This window comes from Cricetulus griseus, chromosome 5 (genome assembly GCF_003668045.3).
Source record: "Cricetulus griseus strain 17A/GY chromosome 5, alternate assembly CriGri-PICRH-1.0, whole genome shotgun sequence".
NCBI lineage: Eukaryota > Metazoa > Chordata > Mammalia > Rodentia > Cricetidae > Cricetulus > Cricetulus griseus.
In genome coordinates, this window is record NC_048598.1 from 85494233 (window position 1) to 85515505 (window position 21273).

Here is a 21273-nt window from a genome sequence, read left to right on the forward strand (position 1 = left end):
TTGACTGATGAATCCATCTGCGTTTTTCTTTTAACTGCTTCCACCGTTCAGTCTGTCCTACCATTGCTAATGTGGGAGGCAGCTTAATTCAAGGTTTGTAAAACATGCAGACTCAGTCTCCTAGTGATTCTAAAAGTGCCAGTCATGAGAGTGGATGCTTAGAGATGGGGACCTTGTGTGCTGAGGCTGAGTGTTGGATTCCAAGGGAGACAAGATCCATGCACTCTTTATATTACAAGTGTGTTTGTATGTGTGTGTGTGTGTGCATGTGTGTGTGCACGCACATGTGTGTACCTCTGTGTGAAGTGTGGGGCCTTCCAACTGTAGGGGCAGAGTGGGGCATCTGCCTGTTGCTTCCAGAATTCTTGTCCAAGTCATTCTGCTTCTTTCCTGTATGTCTATGTGCCTCTGCTCCTGGGAAAACGCATTGTTATTCTGAGTTAGTTCTTTGGCTTAAACTTGAAGGCACAGGCAAACTTTTGACATTGCAACACAACACTGTCTACAAAATTCATACCCGAGAACTGTACAATTGAGTCACACACACACACACACACACACACGCACGCACGCACGCACGCAACAAACATCTCATCTCATAGTGTTTTATGTAAGGTTATGATTTTTGTGTTGGTCTACATTCATAACCTTGCTACGGCACATGTGGCCTGTGGGCTGTGGATTGGCCATGCTTAGGCGAAGCATATTTCACATGTTACACGTGTATACTAGTTGGGACTTTTTTTTTAAGCTATGAGTGACCAAAGACCAATTCAAAAAGATTTGAGTTAAAAGGGCATACATATATTTTCAGGATTGGGAAGTCCAAGGGCAGAGAGCTAGGACTCAAAGTGGATTTTCAAGAGTGTTTGTCCAGAATCCTTGTGATTGACAGGTAACCCCACCAGTCCTAGAGTGTTTATTGAGGATCCTTGTGATTGACAGGTAACTCCACCAGTCCTAGACCGTATATGTGTCTGGGGGGAAGGGGGATGCATTTCCTCCAAAGAAGGGAGCAGGGGCTGCAGCAAGTCTTCTATATCTCATAGGAACTATTTCTGAATGTAGCTCCTGGGTCCCTGGGCCAGCTCTCTCAAGTAGGTCAGGTGGTGGGCACAGCACTGCCTTCCTGAAGCTCTCTACCACCTGAAGCAGATTCCTCACTCTCTCCTGTTTCAAAGCTTCAGATCCCTCATGGCTCCCTCAGTGCTGGTGTGACTTCGCTTCAGTTGAGCAGGCATGAATGGTTGTCGTACCAAGTCTAAGAGGGTAGAAGGCTTTCTTGGCACAGATTTTTGCCTCCTCTGGTCTGCCAAACCCTCAAGGATACCCCCAGGACGGGTTCTAAGAATTTTACCACTGTGACTGTGCAATACAGAAATGTCTACAATGAAAACCAAAAGAAAGGATTCTGCCAAGCCACTGACAGCCATCTCCCACAGAGCTCTACCAAGAGGTCCTCATGGATAGAGCCACCCAGGAACGGCCTCTCATCCTCCCCTGGATATGTCACTCCACATGGCAGTTCCTCCACAAGGACAGAGTCCTCAGAAGTGGGTTTCCTCCTCGGGTCTCCCCTCCCTCTGTTTGCTTCCCACTAACTCTCGAAGCTGAGGGGGAGCTGTTCTTACTTCTGACTCCCCATGAGCCTGAGCCCCCGCCCCCCATGTTTCCAGATACACATTCCCATAGCTTCATAAATTCTGATGAAAAGTCTCCCTGGGGAGGGGAGGGAGGACTGCTGCTAAGGCATGTCTTCAAGCTGCCTTCTCGGCTCTGTTAGGCCTGCTGCTTGCCAGCAGCGAAGCTGGCCTCAGCCTGCACTCACAGAGCTTGTGGATGTGTGTGGGCCACAATGTGGACCAAGACACTCCTGCTGGGCTAGGTCATCTCTTTTGGGGTCTATCTCCTGGCTCTGGTCCGAGCAATGTTCCTTTCACCTTCCTATGTCCCTCTTCTTTTTCCTTCCAATATTTCCCCCTTTCGATCCCTTCTTGTATTCCTTTTTCTCTTTTCCCTAAATAAGGATGATTCAACAAACCTTGCCACACCAGACTCTAAAAACCACAGGTTCAGTCATGTTGTGTGTGAGCATGCCTGTGTGTTTATGTGTTTATGTCATAGGGGGTTTTACAGAAACCTTAGATTTCATTCATTAGGCACCATCCACTTTCTATCTATCTATCTATGTATCTATGTATCTATGTATCTATGTATCTATCTATCTATCTATCTATCTATCTATCTATCATCTATTAATCATCTCTATCTATCTGTCTACCTATCATCTATCAATCATCTGTCATCCATCTCTATCTAATCTATTTATCTATCTATCTAGCAATCATCTATCCCTCTATCTATCTATCTATCTATCTATCTATCTATCTATCTATCTATCAATCAATCAAGACAGGCTTCTCAATGGCCTGAAACATGCCAAGTAGGCTAGGCCAGTTGGAGAGCATGCCATGTCCCAGGAATCCTCTTGTCTCTGCCTCCATGCCACCAAGCACAGCTTCTGCACTGAAGCCAGCCCTTGTGCTTGCAAGGCAAGCACTTCCCCAACTGAGCTGTCACCCTGGCTCCTCAATCCTGATTTTAAAGATGTTTATTGAGATGAGACTCTGTGCTACAGCATGGAGGGAGAGTACCTCAGGCAACATTAGAGGGATTTAGAAACAGTTTTTTAACCAGTTCCTGACACCACCTGCAAACACACACCACAAAGGGTAAAGCAATTCATACAGCATAGTCATGTAGACAATACCATGTGTTCCTCTTTCCATCTTTTCAGCCATGCCTTTTGGATCTTAGCACACTGAAGACTCGAAAAGGAGTAAACCCAGGCAGAACCAGCCATACATTTGATAGGCTGCTCTGTCCCTTCTTCTTCCCCACCATCATGTTCATCACATTTTCCCCTGGAAGCATCCAGAGGGCCTGGCCATGAGGAAGGAGAGATGAGGGTGGAATTGTTAGAGATCAAAATCTACACATACAATAAAGGCATCTCCCAGCCCCACCTAAGGCCATGGTCGTGTGCATTTACTCACTTACAGGCACAGAGCGGCGGGGTGGGCCCACCAAAATCCATCTCTTATTACAAAGCCAGAATCTTTTCCATCTGTGTTTAAGCTGTAGCCTATGAAATAATGTCTATAAAAATAAGGTTGGAAGTGAAAAATATCGAAAGCAATAAATTATGGCTGCACTGTGTTCTCTCCTGAGGGCTGTCTTGGCCAAAGAACCTTTCCTGTTGCCATCAGTGACTGTTCTTTCTATCCTCCCTCAGCATTGCATTTGTCCACAGGAAGAAAGCGCCTAGATGGCAAGCCTTAGTCAATAGAGCCGTGGGGCTTGGCTGTTGGAACCTGCCTGGCATCTTAATTTTTCTTCCAAAGCAGAGTTATTCAGCAACAAAATGAAAGCCTAAAGGAGGCTGCCTAGGGGAAGGTTATGGGCCAGTTTCCATCATGGCTGCTGTCTCTCTTCCTACCATCCCATCACCTCATCCCACCATGGAGGAACCATGACTCTAGACTATATCATCATCTACCTTCACTGATTCAGCATAGGTACCATTTCCTAGGCACTAGATGAGTGTTTTGGAGGAAGGAGAACTGAAAGAGGGATGAATGCCTCAGATCTGAGAACTTAAGCCCTGAGGGAGCAGGGAGGGGGGGAGGTAGAGATACAAGGAAATACTCTTTCTACACAAACAACCCAGAACAAGAGGGAAAGTTAACAGTTAGACACTCAAGCATTCTCCCAGGGTTGAGAGAGAGACAGAGATGGAGAGACAGGGAGATGCATAGAGACACAAGAGATAGACAGGAAGATACAGCCAGAGACAAAGACAGAGAGAGACACAAAGAGAGACAGAGACAAATAGAGAGAGACAGAGACAAATAGAGACAGGGAGACAATAGAGATAGAGACAAGAAGACAGAACCAGAGACAAAGACAGAGAGAGACACACAGAGAGTCAGTCAGACAGACAGAAAGGAAGACAGAGACAAAGAGAGAGACAGAGCGAAGACTCTAGAAGAAGGCAATTTTAAAGGTGTCTAGTTAGATGGGTTGGATGTGGGCCCGCAGAAGGAGAAAGGCATCCAAAAGGGCAAGTCTAAAGTTATAGGACCTGGATGGGGATTTAATTGAGATGGGCTGGACCCCGAGGTTCATGGGGAAAGAGAGGGAAGTCAGATTGAAGAAAATATGAGAGTAGATGAAGAAGCATGATGGACAAAACAGCAAGATGCTTAGTTGAAATACTTTTGGCCCTTCATGTGGCAGAAAGTGGTGACCAGTTTATGTGGAGCTGAGGGAAGATGGTACTTTCACTGGTGCTGGGACCAGTGAGGCCGGTGGGAGTTCTCTTTGGTCTTTATACTCTGTTTCCTAAAGGAACCCCAAATACAAGGGTGTGGGGCAGAAAATCCCTAATTTTCCTTTCCCCCTTTAGCCGATCCTAAAACTGGTCAGGAAGTTTGAGGCTATCTGCTTGAATTGACTCTTGCTCGTTCATACTTGTCTTTCTGAGAGGGAGATGGGATCAAATGAAGCCCATGTAGCCCAATAGTAAGACACCATCTAACTCAGTGCAAATAAGGCCATCAGAGCCTTTCCAAAGGACATTTGCTTGGGAAAGGGGTGGAGCGCGAGGGGACCAGGCTTGGCACAGAAGGGAAAGCAGCGAGAATGGACTGGTTGGTCAGTCCACACGGCTTGGCCTTGCCTTTCTTTGTAGCCTCAAACAGATGTGGCCTGAAGTGTTAGTCTCAGAGGAAAGAAAGGAAGTTCAGGGCCAACGCAAGGACATTCTCAAGAGCCAATGAGAGGAAGCCTAGGCACCCTGCATCTTGGGATGGGGTGAGGCTGGTGCCACCCTTTATAGCCTTCATCCTCGGTGCTGAGGGGGATACTGGCTTCATCCCACTTTCTCAGCAGTTCTGATGGGAACCACTGGGGTTGCATTGAGAAGGATTTCCAAGCTCTTTTCAAACTCTTCCTTGGCTTCATTCAGCAGGCCAGCTCCCAGTGCAACAGCATATCCTATTCTCTCCTTTCTGGGCTAGCTAATGCGAGGTCTCTGTGGAGGGAGGAAAATGGACCAGTTGTTCCATTGGAGCTGGGCATTGACCCTCTTTCTCTGGCAGACACTTAGGACTTAGAACTTGGATCTCTCCCTCCACCCCACAGAGCACAGGGTGCGGGTCCAAGAAGCAGGGAACTCTGGGAGAAAGGGGGCTTGTGACCCTTTGCCTCCTCCAGCCTCGTCGTTATTTTCTGAGGACGGGCAGAAAGGGCTCTTCCAAGCCCTCCTGGCAGCCAGGCCCCGTTTGTGGTAGGCGGTGTTTATGTGAACGCACAAATGTTTATGTGAGATTGCCAACTGGTTATTTATGAGCCTCTCAGCCTTTCCCCAATAAAAGCTGTTCCCTCAACGTTCTGACAGGCCCTGCATCTGTAACTAATGTGTCACTCGCTCAGCTAATGCAGTTCACTTGTGTTTATTTTTGCACAAAAGCAATTTATCCAGCGGCTCTGGAAAAAAAAAAAAAAAAAAAAAAAAAAAAAAAAAAAAAAAAAGGCCCTGTCAGGAACCTTCTTGGGAGCCGAGTGTTTTTCCTCAAAAGAAGATGCAAATGGCTCATGGTGCAGGCCAGGCTGGTGGGGTGTGTGCCCGAGTGCCCAGAATGAGAGAGAAAGAGCATGCTAGGGTGGGCAGTGGGTCTGAGGAGGGCTTGGCCCTCACTGTTATCTCTGGCTGTGAGGGTGTGTGTCTGTCTGTCTGCAGCTCCAAGTGGGGTTGTGTTGGTTTGTGTTCATCTTTCAATAGGAAAGTTCTGTCCAGAATGTTGGGTGGTTTTAAAATGGTGTGTGTGGGGGTGTGGGGGGTGGCTAGCTCTAACTTTGCTATCCCTCCTCTGGTTACCATAAATCAAAGTTGGGAAAGTAGGTTGTTGGCAGTTAAAAGGGCTGAAGGAGATAACTTAAGGGAGGGAGGGTAAGAGCAAGGGTTAAAAGGGAGGGTACTTGGCTTCAGGGCAAAAAGAGCATTAGCCCTGGTCTGTCCAGGACCGTAACTATAAAAATCTGGAGGCAGACTGCCTACACAGAACTCCTTTCTGCATAGTTTAATCCGACTATTCCTACTGTTTTCTTTCAGTGTTGGCAACCTACCTCTTGTGGGGCAAGGGAGCTCTGGGGGCTTGTTGGTGGTGGGGGGGACAGTGAGAAAGAAGCCATCTCCAGCTGCAGAACCACATTTTAGGGGGAAAGCAAAGGAACTGGTGAGGAAGGCAGATGTCAGGAGTCACCTGAGGGTCTGAACCAGCCAGATGCCAAGAGGAGCCTACATTCAGTTGGACAAGAACCTTGGGGCCTCCATCTACTGTCTCTCTAACGCAAGCCAGTCAGCGAACCAAACTGGTCTAGGCAGGAGAGGAAGTGGCTCCATATAGAACCCTCCCACTGCTAAGGACCCCACCCCCACCCCACCCCCGCCAGGTACTTGGGGCCCACAGTGTGCCGAGGCCAATCCCATAGATTCTTTCGTGTCATTTCAAAATGGCCTTGTAGGAATAGTAATGGTGGTTTAAGGTAGCTACGTCAAAGCCTGAGGGAGCTTGGTACTCATTTGCAGAGAAGAGGATGCCTTCTTCTGGCCTTTTTCACACCAAATCAGGACCATTCTGTCCCAGTTGGCAGGGAAACAGTTTCAGTTGTCTTCATCTTGGGTTTTTCTCCAAGGTGAGTTTGTTAAACGTATGATGGTGGACAGACGTTGAATCAATTTTCGAGAACTTCTATGCATTCTGTGGGTAGGGAGCCTCTCAGGCCATCTGTTTCGAGGTTTTTGGCACCTGGCCTAGGCCTCGGTGACTCCCCACCCCTTTCTATGAACAGGGATGAGGGAAGCCTTGAGTCCGGGATAGGGATGGAAAGGCTGAAGGTTGGTGTTGTCCTATGGGAATGAACCCACTTTAGAATATAAAAAGCCGACCCCCCGTGCTGAGGCTCAAACTCCAGCCCACAGCCCTCCCCAGGTTAGTGTCTTACTCAAGACTGTTCTCTCACAGGGCCTCTCCTTGTATTCTGCACCTAATCCCAGCTGTATGTGTGCATCTCCAACCAAGCTTGCCTTCCCATGGGCTGCTCTCACTTCCCCACCTGAGTGCTGTTGCCTGGGCAGAGCGAGTGTGGGCCTGCAAAATTTACAGACCACGGAGCCACACTTTCCACGGGTCAAGCCCGTTCTCAGACCCTAAAATGAGAATTCACAAATTCCAAAGCTCCCCATGGCCTGAAAAGTACATGTTGAAAGGAGAGGCAGAACAAATGGCAGGAGATAAATGGCCCTCAGTTGGTGGGTAAGTTGGGGAGGGGGTGACAATGAGGAGTGGTGGGACTGGGGCTTCTTCCTTGGAGGGTGAGGGAACAGGCTCAGGGAAGCCATTCTTTTCAAATCTGGATTTTGATGGGACCTCTCCTAGTGTTACAGTGTTGGCAACAAGATTCTTGTCAAACATGCTGCGGGCCAAGCAAAACAGTCTCAGGCTGGTTGGGCCTGGGCTGTCCCTGTGCTATTGTGAAATGGGGCAGAGCTGTCATTTGAGATGTGCGCTGGACTGTGCACGCACGCACGCATGCACGCAGCCCAGCAATCACTTAGGGAGCCTCGAGTGGGAGCTCTGAAAGCGAGCGGTTTTTGAAAGTGAGTACTTTGTGTGGAGAAAGCTGGAAACAGCCCATTTCCTGAGTCCGATGCCACCCAAGCTGCTCCACTCGGGACAGAGAAGGACAGGGGACCCTGTTATTTCCCTTAGCAGGTTCTGGGTAGTTCCATCTAGGCACTGCAGCTGGGGATCCCAGAGCTGAAGGGCAGAGAGTAGGGAGCTCAGCCAGGGAGCCTTGCTTCATATGGATGCTGGGAGCCATGGTTCTCCGCCTTCCTGATGCAGTGACCTTCATGCTGTGGTGACCCCCCCAGTCAAGGTTATTTCCGTTGCTACTTCATAACTGTAATTTTGTTACTGTCATGAATCATAATATAAATATCTGATATGCAGGATATCTGATTTGTGACACTTGAGACCCACGGGTTGGGAGAGAAGTGATAGTGGCATATCAGGGAGGGTAAGGGTAAGTTAAGGTCATGTTCCAGGGTTATGGCCTGTGCAAAAGAGGGGGCCTCATGATTCCCAGGATGGGGGTGTGTGTCCCAGGAGTTACTGCCTGTTAAGGGACGGTCCTCGGTTTTCTAGACCTCACCACCCCACCCCTCATTGGGAAGGAGGGGAGTGCAGATTTTGGCTTGAGATTTGGCACTGTGAATGTGACTCCCAGCTTACCTCCAGATAGACAGGGACATAGCGCCCAGAGGCCTGACTCTACCACCAGCAGGTGTCCTGAGAATGGCTCTCCAAGGCCAGCTTGGCAGTGGCTACCATGCTCAGGAGGGATATTCAACTCTGTCTCAGGTCCCTATAGTACCTTATTAACATATGGCCTTCAGAAGTGGTGTCACCCCGTGTCTTGTTCCCCTTGTGTGCAGATGGCTCCGAGTAGATGCTCTTTGGCCTTCTCTGATGATGTCTCTAGCCTTCTGCCTCCTGACATGGCTCTAGCTCCATAATTCAACCCGATGATATGTCTTTCTGAGTAAGACTGAAGACTATTGCTCACCACCGAGTCCCTGGTGCCTTGCAGGGTGTTCAGTACATCAGAGGTACTTATCATGCTGCTTGAATGAAGAAATAAGACACAATTCTGGCTTCCAGAAGTTAGCCATGTATGCAGATAACGACCAGACAAGCTGGGTGCTAGAGGGCAAGACTCAACTGTATTAAACCAGTCTGCTAATTCTGCTGAGAGGCAGGAGAGCAGTGGGATCCAGGGCCAGACTCAGTTTCTGGAGGAACTCAGGAAGAACCAGGGGGTGGCCACACTCTGGGCCAATTGGGGCAACTGGGGTGTACAGCTGCAGCTATGGTCCAGGCCTGCCCAGTAGGCCAACACAGCCATGTGGGGACATGGTTTTCCTGGAGTGGTGTGCAGGGAGGGCCCTAGGGCCTGTGAGGGTTAGGCAGTCTGGGAGGACAGGGTTATAAGGTGATTGCAGAGCTCTGGGGCCTCAGGCAGGAGCCCCCCATCTGTTTACTGTCTAGATTTGAGCACAGGGAAGGCCTCTTGCCACCTGCTTCTATGGGAGTCCTCTCTGAGGCTTGCAGATCCACCTCCTACCCTCATCTCCTGGTGCAATAGGAATAAGTGAAGCTCCGAGGCTCGACTGGAGGTCTGTTCTTTCCATGGTGTTGCTCCTAATGCCATTTCTAATGTTACCGAGCCACTTGGGATATTGCTCAGGGACTTTGAATATGGGGATCTGAGCTGTGAAACTGCAAAAATAATCTTCTTCCTGTTCCTCTCCCCCTCCCTTTTTCATAGCATGGTCTTGCTATGTAGCCCAGGCTGGCCTTAAGCCTACAGCAAGCCTCCTGCTGGGATCACAGGTGTGTGCTGCTGTGCCCCGTCTCTGGGGCTGGAAAGCTTGCTATATCTCTAAATGCAGACCAAGACAAGGTTAAATATAAAAACAACAGCAACAACAGAATAACGTGTGCATGCCTGCGTGTGAGAGTGTGTGTGTACATGTGTGTACCTGTGATATAATGAACATCTCTGGAGCTGTGAACCTGTTTCAGAAATAGAATCAGCAATCTAACCTGAGCCCCTATGTGCAATTCCCAAATGTGCAGCTCCCAAATTGCAGCCCCCACATAAACATCCCCTCTGCCACCCCCACCCGCCAAAATAACCACTAGCCTACATTTGGGGCTCCTCGTTTTCTTTAATTTCTTTATTGTTTTCTAAAAGTACATGCGAGTTTTTTGTTGTTCTTATTTTGAGGCAGGTCTCTTGTAGCTCAGGCTGGCCTCAGATTTGTTATATAGCCGAGGCTAGCCTTAAACTCTTGCTTCTCCTGCCCTCACTGTCTAAGTGCTGTGATAACAGGAATATGCAACTGGTTGCCTGACTTATGACAGTTTTAAAAAATACTAGACTATATTAATTATACCTAATAATGGGTTTCATTATGACATTTTAGTACACACACATAATGTTTTGTGTATTTTGATCCCGTTCACCTCCCATTATTCTCTCTTGTTCTTCTCCTCATGTGTAAATCTTTAAAAGGCATTTCCAGGGTTGTTTCACACACTTTGAAATCTCGTATAAATTGTGACATAGTAGTTTATGTTCGGCAATTAGCCTTTTTTCGCCACATGTGGGTGAGATTCATGCCTGTTGACATGTGTACCTCTGGCTCATTTACTTTCAGTGCCGCTGAGAATCTGATTGCATGAATATGTCATTTTTCCAAAAAGCCCTTGCGGTCCCTGAGGGGTTAGGGGTGGGATGGCCCACCCGAGTGGCTCTGATCACTGGGCGTATTTCCCTCTGTGGGGACACTCCCACCTTCATCTCCCCACCCCTCTGGGGTGGCAGGGCTGGGCTGGTTTCTTCTTCGCCTCACTGAACCATCGCTTCACTGAACAGGAATTCAAGTGATTTTTAGGCAACCCTTGTGTTTCCCATAAATCAGTGTCGAAAGTGAAATCCTAGCACAAGGGGCTGCAATTGCAACCAGCTGAGTGCAGCCAGGCAGACTAATTTGAGCCTGCCCTCAGTGGACGGGGGTTTCTGACAAGAAGGCTTTGCCAAGCCCTTCCTTAGCACAAAGAGAGATGCTGGGCTCAGAGCCAGCCTGTGAGCTGGCCCAGGCTTAAGAGGCCTACCTGCTGTCTGTGTTGACCCCTCCTGACTTGACCAGTGGCCTCCAGTGTGCTGCAAGGTAACCTTTGAACCAGGAGCAGGTTGTGCTGAGGGGCTTAGAACTTTATTCTAAGTTCTAAGGGGAGAAAGGCAGAGAAGCCCACGGCAGCTTAGCCCCAGCATTCAGAGCTCCTGGTGCCTTTGAATCACTAGTGCCACCAATGCAAGTTGCTTGGACTATAGAAATGTATTTTTTTCACAACTCTGGAAGCTGGAGTCCAAGATCCAGCCGTCAGAGCCAGAGGCTTCTCTAGCCTCCCTGCTTGGCTTGCCACCTCTTCACACAGTGGCCCCCTTTACGCTGAGCCCCTGGTTTCTGTGTGCCCTACTCTTTTCTCCTTATATGGACACCAGCCAGACTGGGTTAGGGCCCACCCTAGCAATCCCATCTTAAAGTGCCTGGCTGTGGTGTCATCTCCAAATATGGTTGTATTCATAGGTGCTGGGGCTAGGGCCTCACAACAGGAGTTTAAGGGTGCCTGGTTCAGCCCATGACATGGGGGTCACATACAGGATGGCCGTGGGATTGTAACAGTTAAGAGGTATTGTTTACATCATGGCATTTGTGTGTTTGTATAATTCTGTGTGTGTGTGTGTGTGTGTGTGTGTGTGTGTGTGTGTGTGTGTGTATGCGCGCGCGCGCGCGCGCGTGCGCCTATGCATGGAGATCAGAAGTCAATATTGGGTATCTTTCTCGATCAGTTTCCACCTTATTTTTTTGAGACAAGTTCTCTTAACAAACCATGGGTATCCTCCCTCATCTGACCAGCAAACCCCAGAGATCCTCCTGCCTCTCCTGGGGAGCCCGAGGTTATAGGGGTGCCAAGCCAGGTCCTCAAGCTTGCTCAGCAAACAGTTTACTGACTGGGCCATCTCCCCGGCCTTCCCATGTTGAGCACTTTTACTGTTCTTTGAAAATCTTTATGTTTTTATGCTTGTGTTGGAGCCAACAGTGGGCCATTTGTGCATTTCTTGGGACTGATTTCCTGCAGATGACAGAAAGACATTCTCTTGGTGTATTTGCTCATCTCTGGCGAAGGGAGTAAAGTGGCTTGAAAGACAGCTGTCCTTTCATACAAAGCACCATGTTTTGGGGCCACAGAGGCTTACATGACCGTCTGGATTGGTTTGGAGTAGGTCACATTACTGCAGTTAGTCACAGGACTGAATCTAAGCCCTGTCATATGTTTATCTTAGTTCCATGGGCTAAGCTTAAGGAGAGGGGTTATGTGATTTCAGGAGAGACATAGATGAGTCATGAAACTGTGGCTTGTGTGACCCTTGTCATGACCACATTCCCTCAACCACTATTATAGGGTTTGTGTTTGCTTTTGTGCCTATATGTTAGTGTGAATTTGTTTCTATGCACACACGTATTCTTACAGGTCTGTGTGGTAACAACGTTGTGTGTTTATGTGAATATCTTGTGTGGACACGATTGCATATGCATTTCTGCGTGGTTGTGCATGCGGCTGTGTGTTCATGTAGGCATGGCGCACATGTGTTTAAGTGTGGTAGATATATGACAGGAGGAACATGAGGCAGGAGGTGGCAGAGGGCAGAGGCTCTGGCCTTGAACCAGGCTTCCAAATGACCACAGATGTGACCTTTCACCCTTCCCTGTGGCTGTTGAGGTCACTGCCCTGGGAGACCGAAGAACTTTCTTTTGGAACCACATGGGCTCACAGCCTGGGGAAGCAGAGAAGCTGCCATAAGAGCAAACCGGATCCTCTTCATCCTGAGCAGCCTGGAGCCAGCGGGACCTTGTTTAATTCCGAAGGAATGTGTGCGGTCCCGCCCAGCTAAGCAGGCCCCAGCCTGACTTAGGGCCTCAGAGCCACCCAGCCAGAGGCTGATGCCTTCCACAGGGGGCTGGGGTCACACCCTTCCGGAGAGAGACAACACATCAACCCCTGAGGCTGGAGTGCTCTAAGTGGGTGACAGTGTCTGTGCCAGGGTGCCCAGCCCTGCGCTTCGGGAAACAAGTAGCAAAGAGGAGATGGATAGCCTGGCCCCAACCTCAACTCTGAGGTTAGCTGGGCTCTAACTGGCAACAGGCAATTTCCCAGTCGGAGATGTGTGTGTGCGCGCGCATGTGTGTATGTGTGTGTGTGAGTGTGCACATATCAGTGCATGCCTGTGTGTGCACAAACATGTGTGTATGTGTGTGTGTGCATGCACACATCAGTGCATGCCTGTGTGTGAGTGTGAGTGAGTGTGTATATGTGTAAGTGTATGTATCTGTGTGAGTGTGTGAGTGTGTGTGTGTGTGTGTGTGTGTGTGTGTGTGTGTAGGAGATACAGAAAGGCTTTGCAAAATGTGCGTACATGTAAAAGGGGCACAATCTAGAGAGAGTGCATGTGTGTGCACACTGGCTTGGGTGGGGGTTTCTTGGAGAGACAAGAGGAAGATGAGCCATGAAAATCACCTCCAGTCCTCAGAAAGATTTGGGATGCTGGTCAAAGTAGGTAGTGCATAGCTACTGAAAGCTCTTAGCAAGGCCTACCTGATGAATGTGTGTGTGTGTGTGTGTGTGTGTGTGTGTGTGTGGGTTCCCCTGAAGACAGCTTTGCTTTGTGATGGGCCGCACTGCGGGTGAGGCAGGGCTGGCATTTAAGATGAGGAAGCCGGGGCTGTGAGTGGGATCTCTGCTGGAGGAACAATGTGGTAGAGCTATGTTGTCTTCAGGTATTTTTCTTTTTTCAGATCATGGCTCTATGTTTGGAGTCCCCTGACCTGTGAATCCTGTCAGCCTGATATCGCTCCCTCCTCACAGCCCAATGGGCCAGCAGGGCCCAAGAGGCAGAGACAGGGCCCTAAGGCAGCTCAGACTTCAGCCCATCTTCCTGGTTCTGCAGGTGTGTCTGGTCTCTGCAGTGAGCCCCTAGATATTTTACCTATTGCCACCCAAATCCCTTGTCTGTTACTAGCAATGGGTGCCAGTCTGTTGGGAAGAGGCAGAAAGGAAGAGAGCCCTCAACTGTGAGTGTGTGGATGTCTATGTGGACCAGCTGCACACAACCACAATGGCTATTGCTTCCAGCCCTGGTGAGGGCTGAAGAAGACTGCTCAGTTTGGGTGTGTGTGCAGTGTGCTTTGGGGTGCATACAGCCTGGGTGGGGCAGCCTCAGGCCTGGCATGCAGCGGGAGACTGATGTTTATTGAGTAGATGTAAATGTGATCGCAGCTCAGGCTCCCAGGACAAACAGAATTTCTGGTTGACAACATAGTCTGAAACCTACCAGAGACCTGTATCAAGTGAGGTCAGCCTGCTAGGGCCTCTTTAGCTGATGGATATAGGTTGGACCTGTCCCCAGTCCCTCCCCCACACAGGCATGTATGCAATACACACAGGATAGGCTGGGACTTTCACCATCTGAACTGGGGCCGTGGTTGCATTTTCCCCCTCCTCAGGCACCCGTGGCCTTTGTATGCTGTACTAGCCATACTGAACTTCTGGTGGTATGAGCAAAGACCCTGGGAGATGATATTGGCCTGGAACTTCAGAGGCTCCTGGGACAGGGAAATGAGCAGAAATGAGCAGCCCAGGGTTTCCTTCCTTTGCTTAGAAGATGACCCTCCCTGGTCAGAATAGGATCCTGTTAAGATCCCTAGAATCTAAGTGGGAACCTGAGGCTAAAATATATATAAGGCAGGATCCCTACTCCTACACAAGTCATGTGGGCCAGGCTGTGGGGGGATCCCTTGGCCAGACTCCTCTGGAGTAATGGCCTGCTTGTCTCCAGGGCTCAGGGGCCATGTGTCCTTCCTTGAGGCATCCATTTGCCTGAGGAGGTAACGGAGGTGGCATCTGACATGACCTCAAGTGGGTAGGAAGGCTGACCTGTCTGAACAGGTCTGAATGCTGCTTGATGGAAAAATCCACAAAGATCTGCTCAGCTCCTGACTCCTCAGCCTCCCGAGCTGATCTCTTAGTCCCTCTGTCCATTCATCACGTGTTTGCTTCTGTCTCTTGGACCAGACCCTATGGACCACTGGAATGCCTGACTGAACATGCCACACAGCTGACCTTCTGAATCCTGGTGATTTCAGGGTTGTGTCCCACCAGCCGCTGAGGACCTGAGCTCCTAGTGTCATTGTTCAGAAGGACAGGCACAGACTCAATAAACGAATGGCTCAGAGCCACATTTTCTTGCATTCTGAATCATGCCGAGGAATGCCTTTCTGTCACAGATGGGTTCATTCTGGAGACCGTGCTAAGGCAAACTCAATTACGCCTAAGGCACACAAGAGATCAGCCTAAACATTTTGACGCTTCATTCATCCTGGATATTTGGAGTTAATTTTGAGTTTTAAAAATAGTGCTCCAAATACTTGAATTGACTGTTGAGGTTTGGGGAATTCCATTAAGATTTGTTCTTGAGACAAGGACCTTTCTGGCCCCTCCTAGTCGAAGTCAGTGTCCATGGCAATGGTAAAGGATACACAGAGAAAGAAATTATCCGTTTGGCCCTGGTGAACCCAAGAGCCAAGATGTGTATGGGTGAAAGTAGACAAGACTTTTCCAAGAGGGCCTCACAGTGTCTGGTGTGTGTGTATGTGTGTGTGTGTGCGTGCGTGCGCGCACGCGCGCACGTGCACGCTTGTGAGTGTGTATGTAGGGGTGAAGAGGGAAAGAAAGACTTCCAGGGTTGCATGACTGGCTCAGTGGAGCTGAAGGGCAGGTCCTGGTGTGGGCTGAATGTATTTGGGTCTTTAGAGGTGAAAGAGAATCAGGGAACAGAACTAGGTGGAGGGGGAAAGGTTCTCCATGGAAAGTGAGAAAATTTTGTTTCTGTAGGGAAGGTCTGGGGGCAGGAAAATGGGGAGGTGGAGGGACAAAGTCCTTACCACCCACTTTCGATGGGTCCACACAGCATGCATGCAGGCCATCATGTCCTTGCTTGTCCAAGTGTGGTCACAAGGCTGTGTGCAGGGTGGTACAAGTTTAGATGTGTCTCATGTCTCAGTCACAGCCTTCCACTCTTTCTTTATTTCCATTCCCTGATTACAAAGCCTGTTTATACTAATTGTAGGAAACAGGCAGAAATTTGGGTAACATGAAGCAGGGAACCAAGTCATGGCATCCACCTGGCACTTAGAATGTCCCACAATGCCTGTGGTCAGGAGAACCACACAAACAGGCAAGCCAGGACCCCTCACTTCCAACAATGCCTTCATACCCTCCCTGTGACAAAGTCTTGTGTAGCCCAGGTTGGCCGCTATGGCCAGTTTATGCAGTGCTGTCGTCTGAACCCAGGGCTCAGTGGATGCTAGAAAGCTCTCTGCCAATGGAGTTACAGCCTCAGCTCCCTTCTAGGTGTGTGTGTGGGGGGCATCGTGCATGTGTGCATGTGCTTGTATGTGTGTGTGTGTGTGCTTGCAAGTGCCCACCTGAGAGACTGTCTCCTGTAGCCCAGGCTGACCTTGTTCTGTAGTCAAGAATGATCTTGAGCTCCTGATCCTGTTTCTACCTGCCAAGGCTGGGATAATAATAGATCTGTTCCAACACACCAGGCGGCTCACTGGGTCTTCCTGCCTATTACAAAGCCACTGATTCCTCCAGTGAGAGTGGACATCCCATGGAAATCTAGGCCTCCTGAGTGTCCTGCTGAACTGTCTAACCACTCTCACTGGTACCCAAATCTGCAGCCTAGGGTGCAGAGCCCTTCTTGGGAGCCTTCTCTTCTGTGTGGTGGGCACCATGTCTAGACCCTGCCTGCCTGGAGTCTTGCTGGTGAGCTGGCTCAGAGGTTTACCAGGCTCCCTAGGGTCCATTGCGGTGTGTGTGTGTGTGTGTGTGTGTGTGTGTGTGTGTGTGTGTGTTGGGGGGAGGCAGTGAAGGCAGTGAACAGATTTCAACGGCGTGCCTCCTGGAAACCACATCAAATGCTACAGCTAGGAATTAATAAATAAATTTGGGAGACAAGTCAATTACCCTCCCCCTGTGCCCCTGTCCCCAGGGGCAAACAGTGGCATGTGGTTCCCAGCCTCAGCATGCCTTCCCCAGGGCAGGACAACCACTGCAGCTGGCTTCTGTCAGATTAGCTGGGCAAGATGTGACAGGCCTCTGTCCTCTGGGGAAATCACTCCTTTCCTGGGAGGCGGTGAGGACATTCTCGGGTTGCTCTGTTCCTGCCCTTTCCCCACACCCTTCCCCGTTTTATCGTTTTATCATTGAAAAAAAAATCAGACATCTTGTTGCATTTGAAAACACTTATTCACTCAGCAGATACTGAACGAAGCCTGCTAGCTGTGCAGCAGAGGTTTGGCCAGGTTGTGGAGTCACGGAGACACAGCTCTGCCCGTGTAAAGTTTACAGTTGTGTGTGGGTGTCGTGCAATGCAGTTGCCTATAGCGCTTTTTCGGGAAGGGGGGTAGAAAGGGGGTACTTAGTTTAGCCCTAAAGGCTCCCCAGAGAGCCTCCTGAGAAGGTGATGCCTGGATAAACTGTTACTTTGAAGGGGTGGGAGTGCCCTTACAGACTGACTAGCCGGTGTGCAAAGTTGCAGAGGCAGGGAAGAGAGATGGGAGGGGCTATGAAGGGGCTCACCTGGCTGGATCTTGATACGGAGGGACAGAGGCAGGCTGGGGTGACAAGAGGAGGGGAGCTACAGGTGCCTGCCAACAGGGGTTCATCAGAGAGAGGGGGCATTTAGATTCTTTTTATCTTTGTGTGTACAGTGCAAAGGGTGTTATTTCTACATAAAACAACTCCACGGAGCCCAGCAGGCTCAGAGAACAGCAATCTTTACTCTGCTCAGCATTAGGGAGAAAGAGTCCTCCAGCTTTTGCTGTCTCTGGATTTTCTCGGCTTGCATCATGTAGATAAGTTCTTTAGACTTGAGCTCCTCTCCAAATTAGTGTGCATGAAGATCACTTGGGACACTCACTTTAAGTGTGGGTGTTTGGAGTCTGTTATGGAGACCCAGACTCTATAGGGCTCAGAAATGTCCGTTTTTAATCAGTTTCCGTGGACCCCCACTGAGGTCAGAGAGCACTTTTTGAAAAACACATTCCTAGAAGCTGATGGTATCCTCTTGGGGAACTTGCTTGTGACTGTGAGCTTACGCCACCAGATGGCAGTAGTGCTTTGCGATGCTCTAAGTATACATGGGTTTTTCTTTTTTTTAAACTGGGGTGGTGGTGGTGGTTGGCCTAGAGACAGTTCTGGGTTTGTTATTTTGCAAGAATGTACAGACATGAAGCTGGGATGGTGATGAAGGTTCAGCTACTTGGGTGGGTGGGGGCTGAGGCTGGAAGATCACAAGTGCAAGCCCTCCCTGGGCTACAGAGTGAGTTCAAGGCCAGCCTGAGCAACTTAGTGAGCCCCTATTTACAAAACAAAGTGGGCTGGGGAATGTAGTTCAGGGGCATAGCCCTTGCTTAGCACCAACGAAGGTGTGGGGTTAGCTCCCAGTACAAAAAGACTATGAAATTTCAAAGTTCAAGTTTAAATTTCACTTTCAGCCATCAGAACTGAGTTCCCGATACAGTGACGGATAACCATGGGTGGGAGCCCGGTTTTTATTGTGGGGTAGAGGAGACTTTTCTTCCTCATGCTCATTGAATGAATGGAGGTGGGGGTGGGGAGTGGAGGGGAGAGGCATCTCCTGGGGTCTTAGAGCAGAGAGCAGCTACATCGGTAGACTAACAGGGCAAGGAGTCACTCGATTAAAGCCAACTCAGCTTTTCAAACATTTGATTGGCATGGTGGTCCTGGTGGCCTGGTCTAAACTGAAAACTGACAGGAGAGAGTCCACAAGTGGAGGATCAACCCTCAGATAGTTATTTGAATTAGTGACTCGTCCCACCGGCTCAAGGGTGTCCTGTTATGTGACGGTGCCCTACCTGTTGGCTAACTATCTTAGTGCCTTGTTCACTGAGAAATATCTCAAGCCCCTTTGTGTTTTTACCTCCTTTTTTTTTTTTTTTTTTTCTCTTGGAAAAGAATCAGAAACAACTTTAGTCAGTGGTTTTCTGTTGCATCTAAGTGACTATTGCTGGTACAGGGAGAAATGGGCACCCTCAGCTACATACTGCTTTCTCTGCTCCGCTCTCCTCCCTAATCTCCTCTCTTCTCCTCCATTCCTCTCCTTCCTTTCTCTTTCCCTCCCTCCATCCCTTCTCCTTTCTTCCTTTCTTTCTTTTATTTTCCAACTAGGTCTTGATGTGTAGCCCAGATTTGCTTGCCTCAAACTCAGGATCCTAAATTCTGGAATTGCTGGAGAGTACACTACACCTGGCTACAGTATCTTTTAAAGATAGGGGAAAACAAGACAAGAACAATATAAAACCTCTTATTATTTCATGTAGGAATTATAGCTTGAGTTAAATAAAATTGCTGTTAAAGTTGATTTCATCAGTTTCCTTTTACTTTTTCCTTTTTAAATGTGACATCTAGAAAATTCTGAATTACATGGTGTCTTGCATTCTATTTTAATAGGCCACACTGTGTTGGGAATAATCAAAATTCATGTTTTAACTTTGAAATTAAATGAATCAAGAGCCAAAGTTTGATGGCCAATGCTATATTTGAAGCTAAGAAGAAAAACAAAACAAAACAAAAAAACCCTCCACTTAAGTTCAAGTTCAAATTCTCATCATACACCTTTGGGCAGTCATGTGCATTTCCTTAACCTCTTTTTATCAATTGTAAAATGGGGCAATGATAGCAGCCCACTCCATCAGGCTACTTACAAGTCGCCAAGGATAACGTGTACATAGGAGGAGCTCCTGTGAACTTGGAAATATCACACAGTGATCGGATGACTGTCATGGCTACTAATAACAACTAGAATAGGCTGAGTAATGGTCGCTCATTCACATCCCCTCTGTGTAAAAGGTCCTGGCTTTGACCCTTCCAGAGACTTAGGAGTTAATTCACAGTTAAGGTTCTTTGCCATTACAAATGCTTATGAAATGTAGAGTGACAATACTGGAGTAAAACAGTGGTTTAGCTGGGAGTGGTGGTGCACGCCTTTGATCCCAACACTTAGAAGGCAGAGGTGGTCGATCTCTGTCAGTTCAAGGCCAGCCTGGTCTGCATAGAGAATTTTAGGTCAGCGAAGGCTATGTATGTATGAAGCCCTGCCTGTCTCAGAACAAAACAACAGTGAGTGATGCAGGGGCTGGGAATGTAGCTGCTTTGGCAGAGTGCTTGCCTAGCATGAGCGGAGACTTGAGTTTGATCCCCAATACCTCCATAAAACCAGCTATGGTGGTATGTATCTGTAATCCTACCACTCTGAAGGTAGAGATCAGAGGATTGAAAATTCAAGGGCTACATAGCGAGTTCAAGGCCAGCCTGGGACACATGAGAACCTATCTTAAATAGGACCAGTGAGATAGCTCAGAGGGCAAACACATTTTCTGAGTAAACCTTTGGTACATGTCTTCAGACTTCTCTGCTCATTGTGCCATCCTCATACTTATAAAAATAAAAATTTAATCTCTCCCCCAAAACAACCCCAAAAGGTTCACTGGTAAACTCATGCCAAGGCCTATGCATTTGCTGAAGTTACTTCTGTTTCTTCTTGGTCATCTGAAACAGAACTGGGAAGCTAGGGGTAGAGGAAGAGGGAAGACAAACATGAGCAAGTGTTGTTTCTGTCTGCAAAGGATCTGTGTTATCAGTGGGGAACAAAGTCAGACCCGAGGATGGAAGGCTGGGGAGGCTTGCAGAAGGCTGGGGAGGCTTGCAGAAGCAGGCTGCCTAAGGACTTCTGCGAGAACACGTAACTGCTGGGGAGAAAGACTGTGATGGAGTTCACCCCTGCACACACCTGTGGCATCCCATCAGAATGAGGGTAGAAGCTCTGTCAGGGAGGGCAGAGTGTGTGCCTGAATTGGCCTCCTCTATCTGCTCTGGGCTTGTCTGTGGGGATGAGCGGCACGTAGACCATTCATGAGAGTGAGGGGAAGCACTTGCAAGTTCGCTTGGGAAGTTTAACCAGAAGGGTGGACAGTTACATTAGAAGTGGAGAGTCCATTTACCCAGGAGCCCAGGTCAGAGTTCGTATACCGGGTATCTGATGCCCAGAAGTGACCATAGGAAGGTGAAGCCTCCACACAGGAAATAGAAGCCATGCAGGAATTTCAGGTCTTGGGCTATAAGACTGTGGTTGAGACTCATCTCCGACACTGGAGGAAACCAAGAAACTGGACAGAGCGTCAGTCAGCACGTATTGTTGTGCTGACTGAACCCCCAAAATCACCAAGAGACCCATTCTGATACAAAAGCAAAGAGTCTTTTATTGTTTAACGAGCTAACCCCTTTAACTCAGGCCCTTTGTCCATCCAAGGACCAGGAGAAACCAGGAGGTGAGGAACTTATTGGGCAGTGGAAGGGGAGTGTCTAGGGATATGTAACAGTTTCAGGATTGATGCACATTCGGGCTCAGGCGACCTGTCCTGTGTTGATTGGT

The 21273-nt window shown here is 48.7% G+C and overlaps 2 long non-coding RNA genes across 4 annotated transcripts in view; both read left to right on the plus strand.

Annotated features, from left to right (window-relative positions):
• Positions 1–21273, plus strand: part of LOC103160768 — a 53996-nt gene that overhangs the window by 15711 nt on the left and 17012 nt on the right. The window lies entirely within an intron of this gene.
• LOC103160767 lies at positions 12505–15004 on the plus strand. Its single transcript, XR_003485779.2, has 3 exons — positions 12505–12876; positions 13553–13704; positions 14829–15004. It is a non-coding gene; the product is annotated as an uncharacterized LOC103160767 (long non-coding RNA).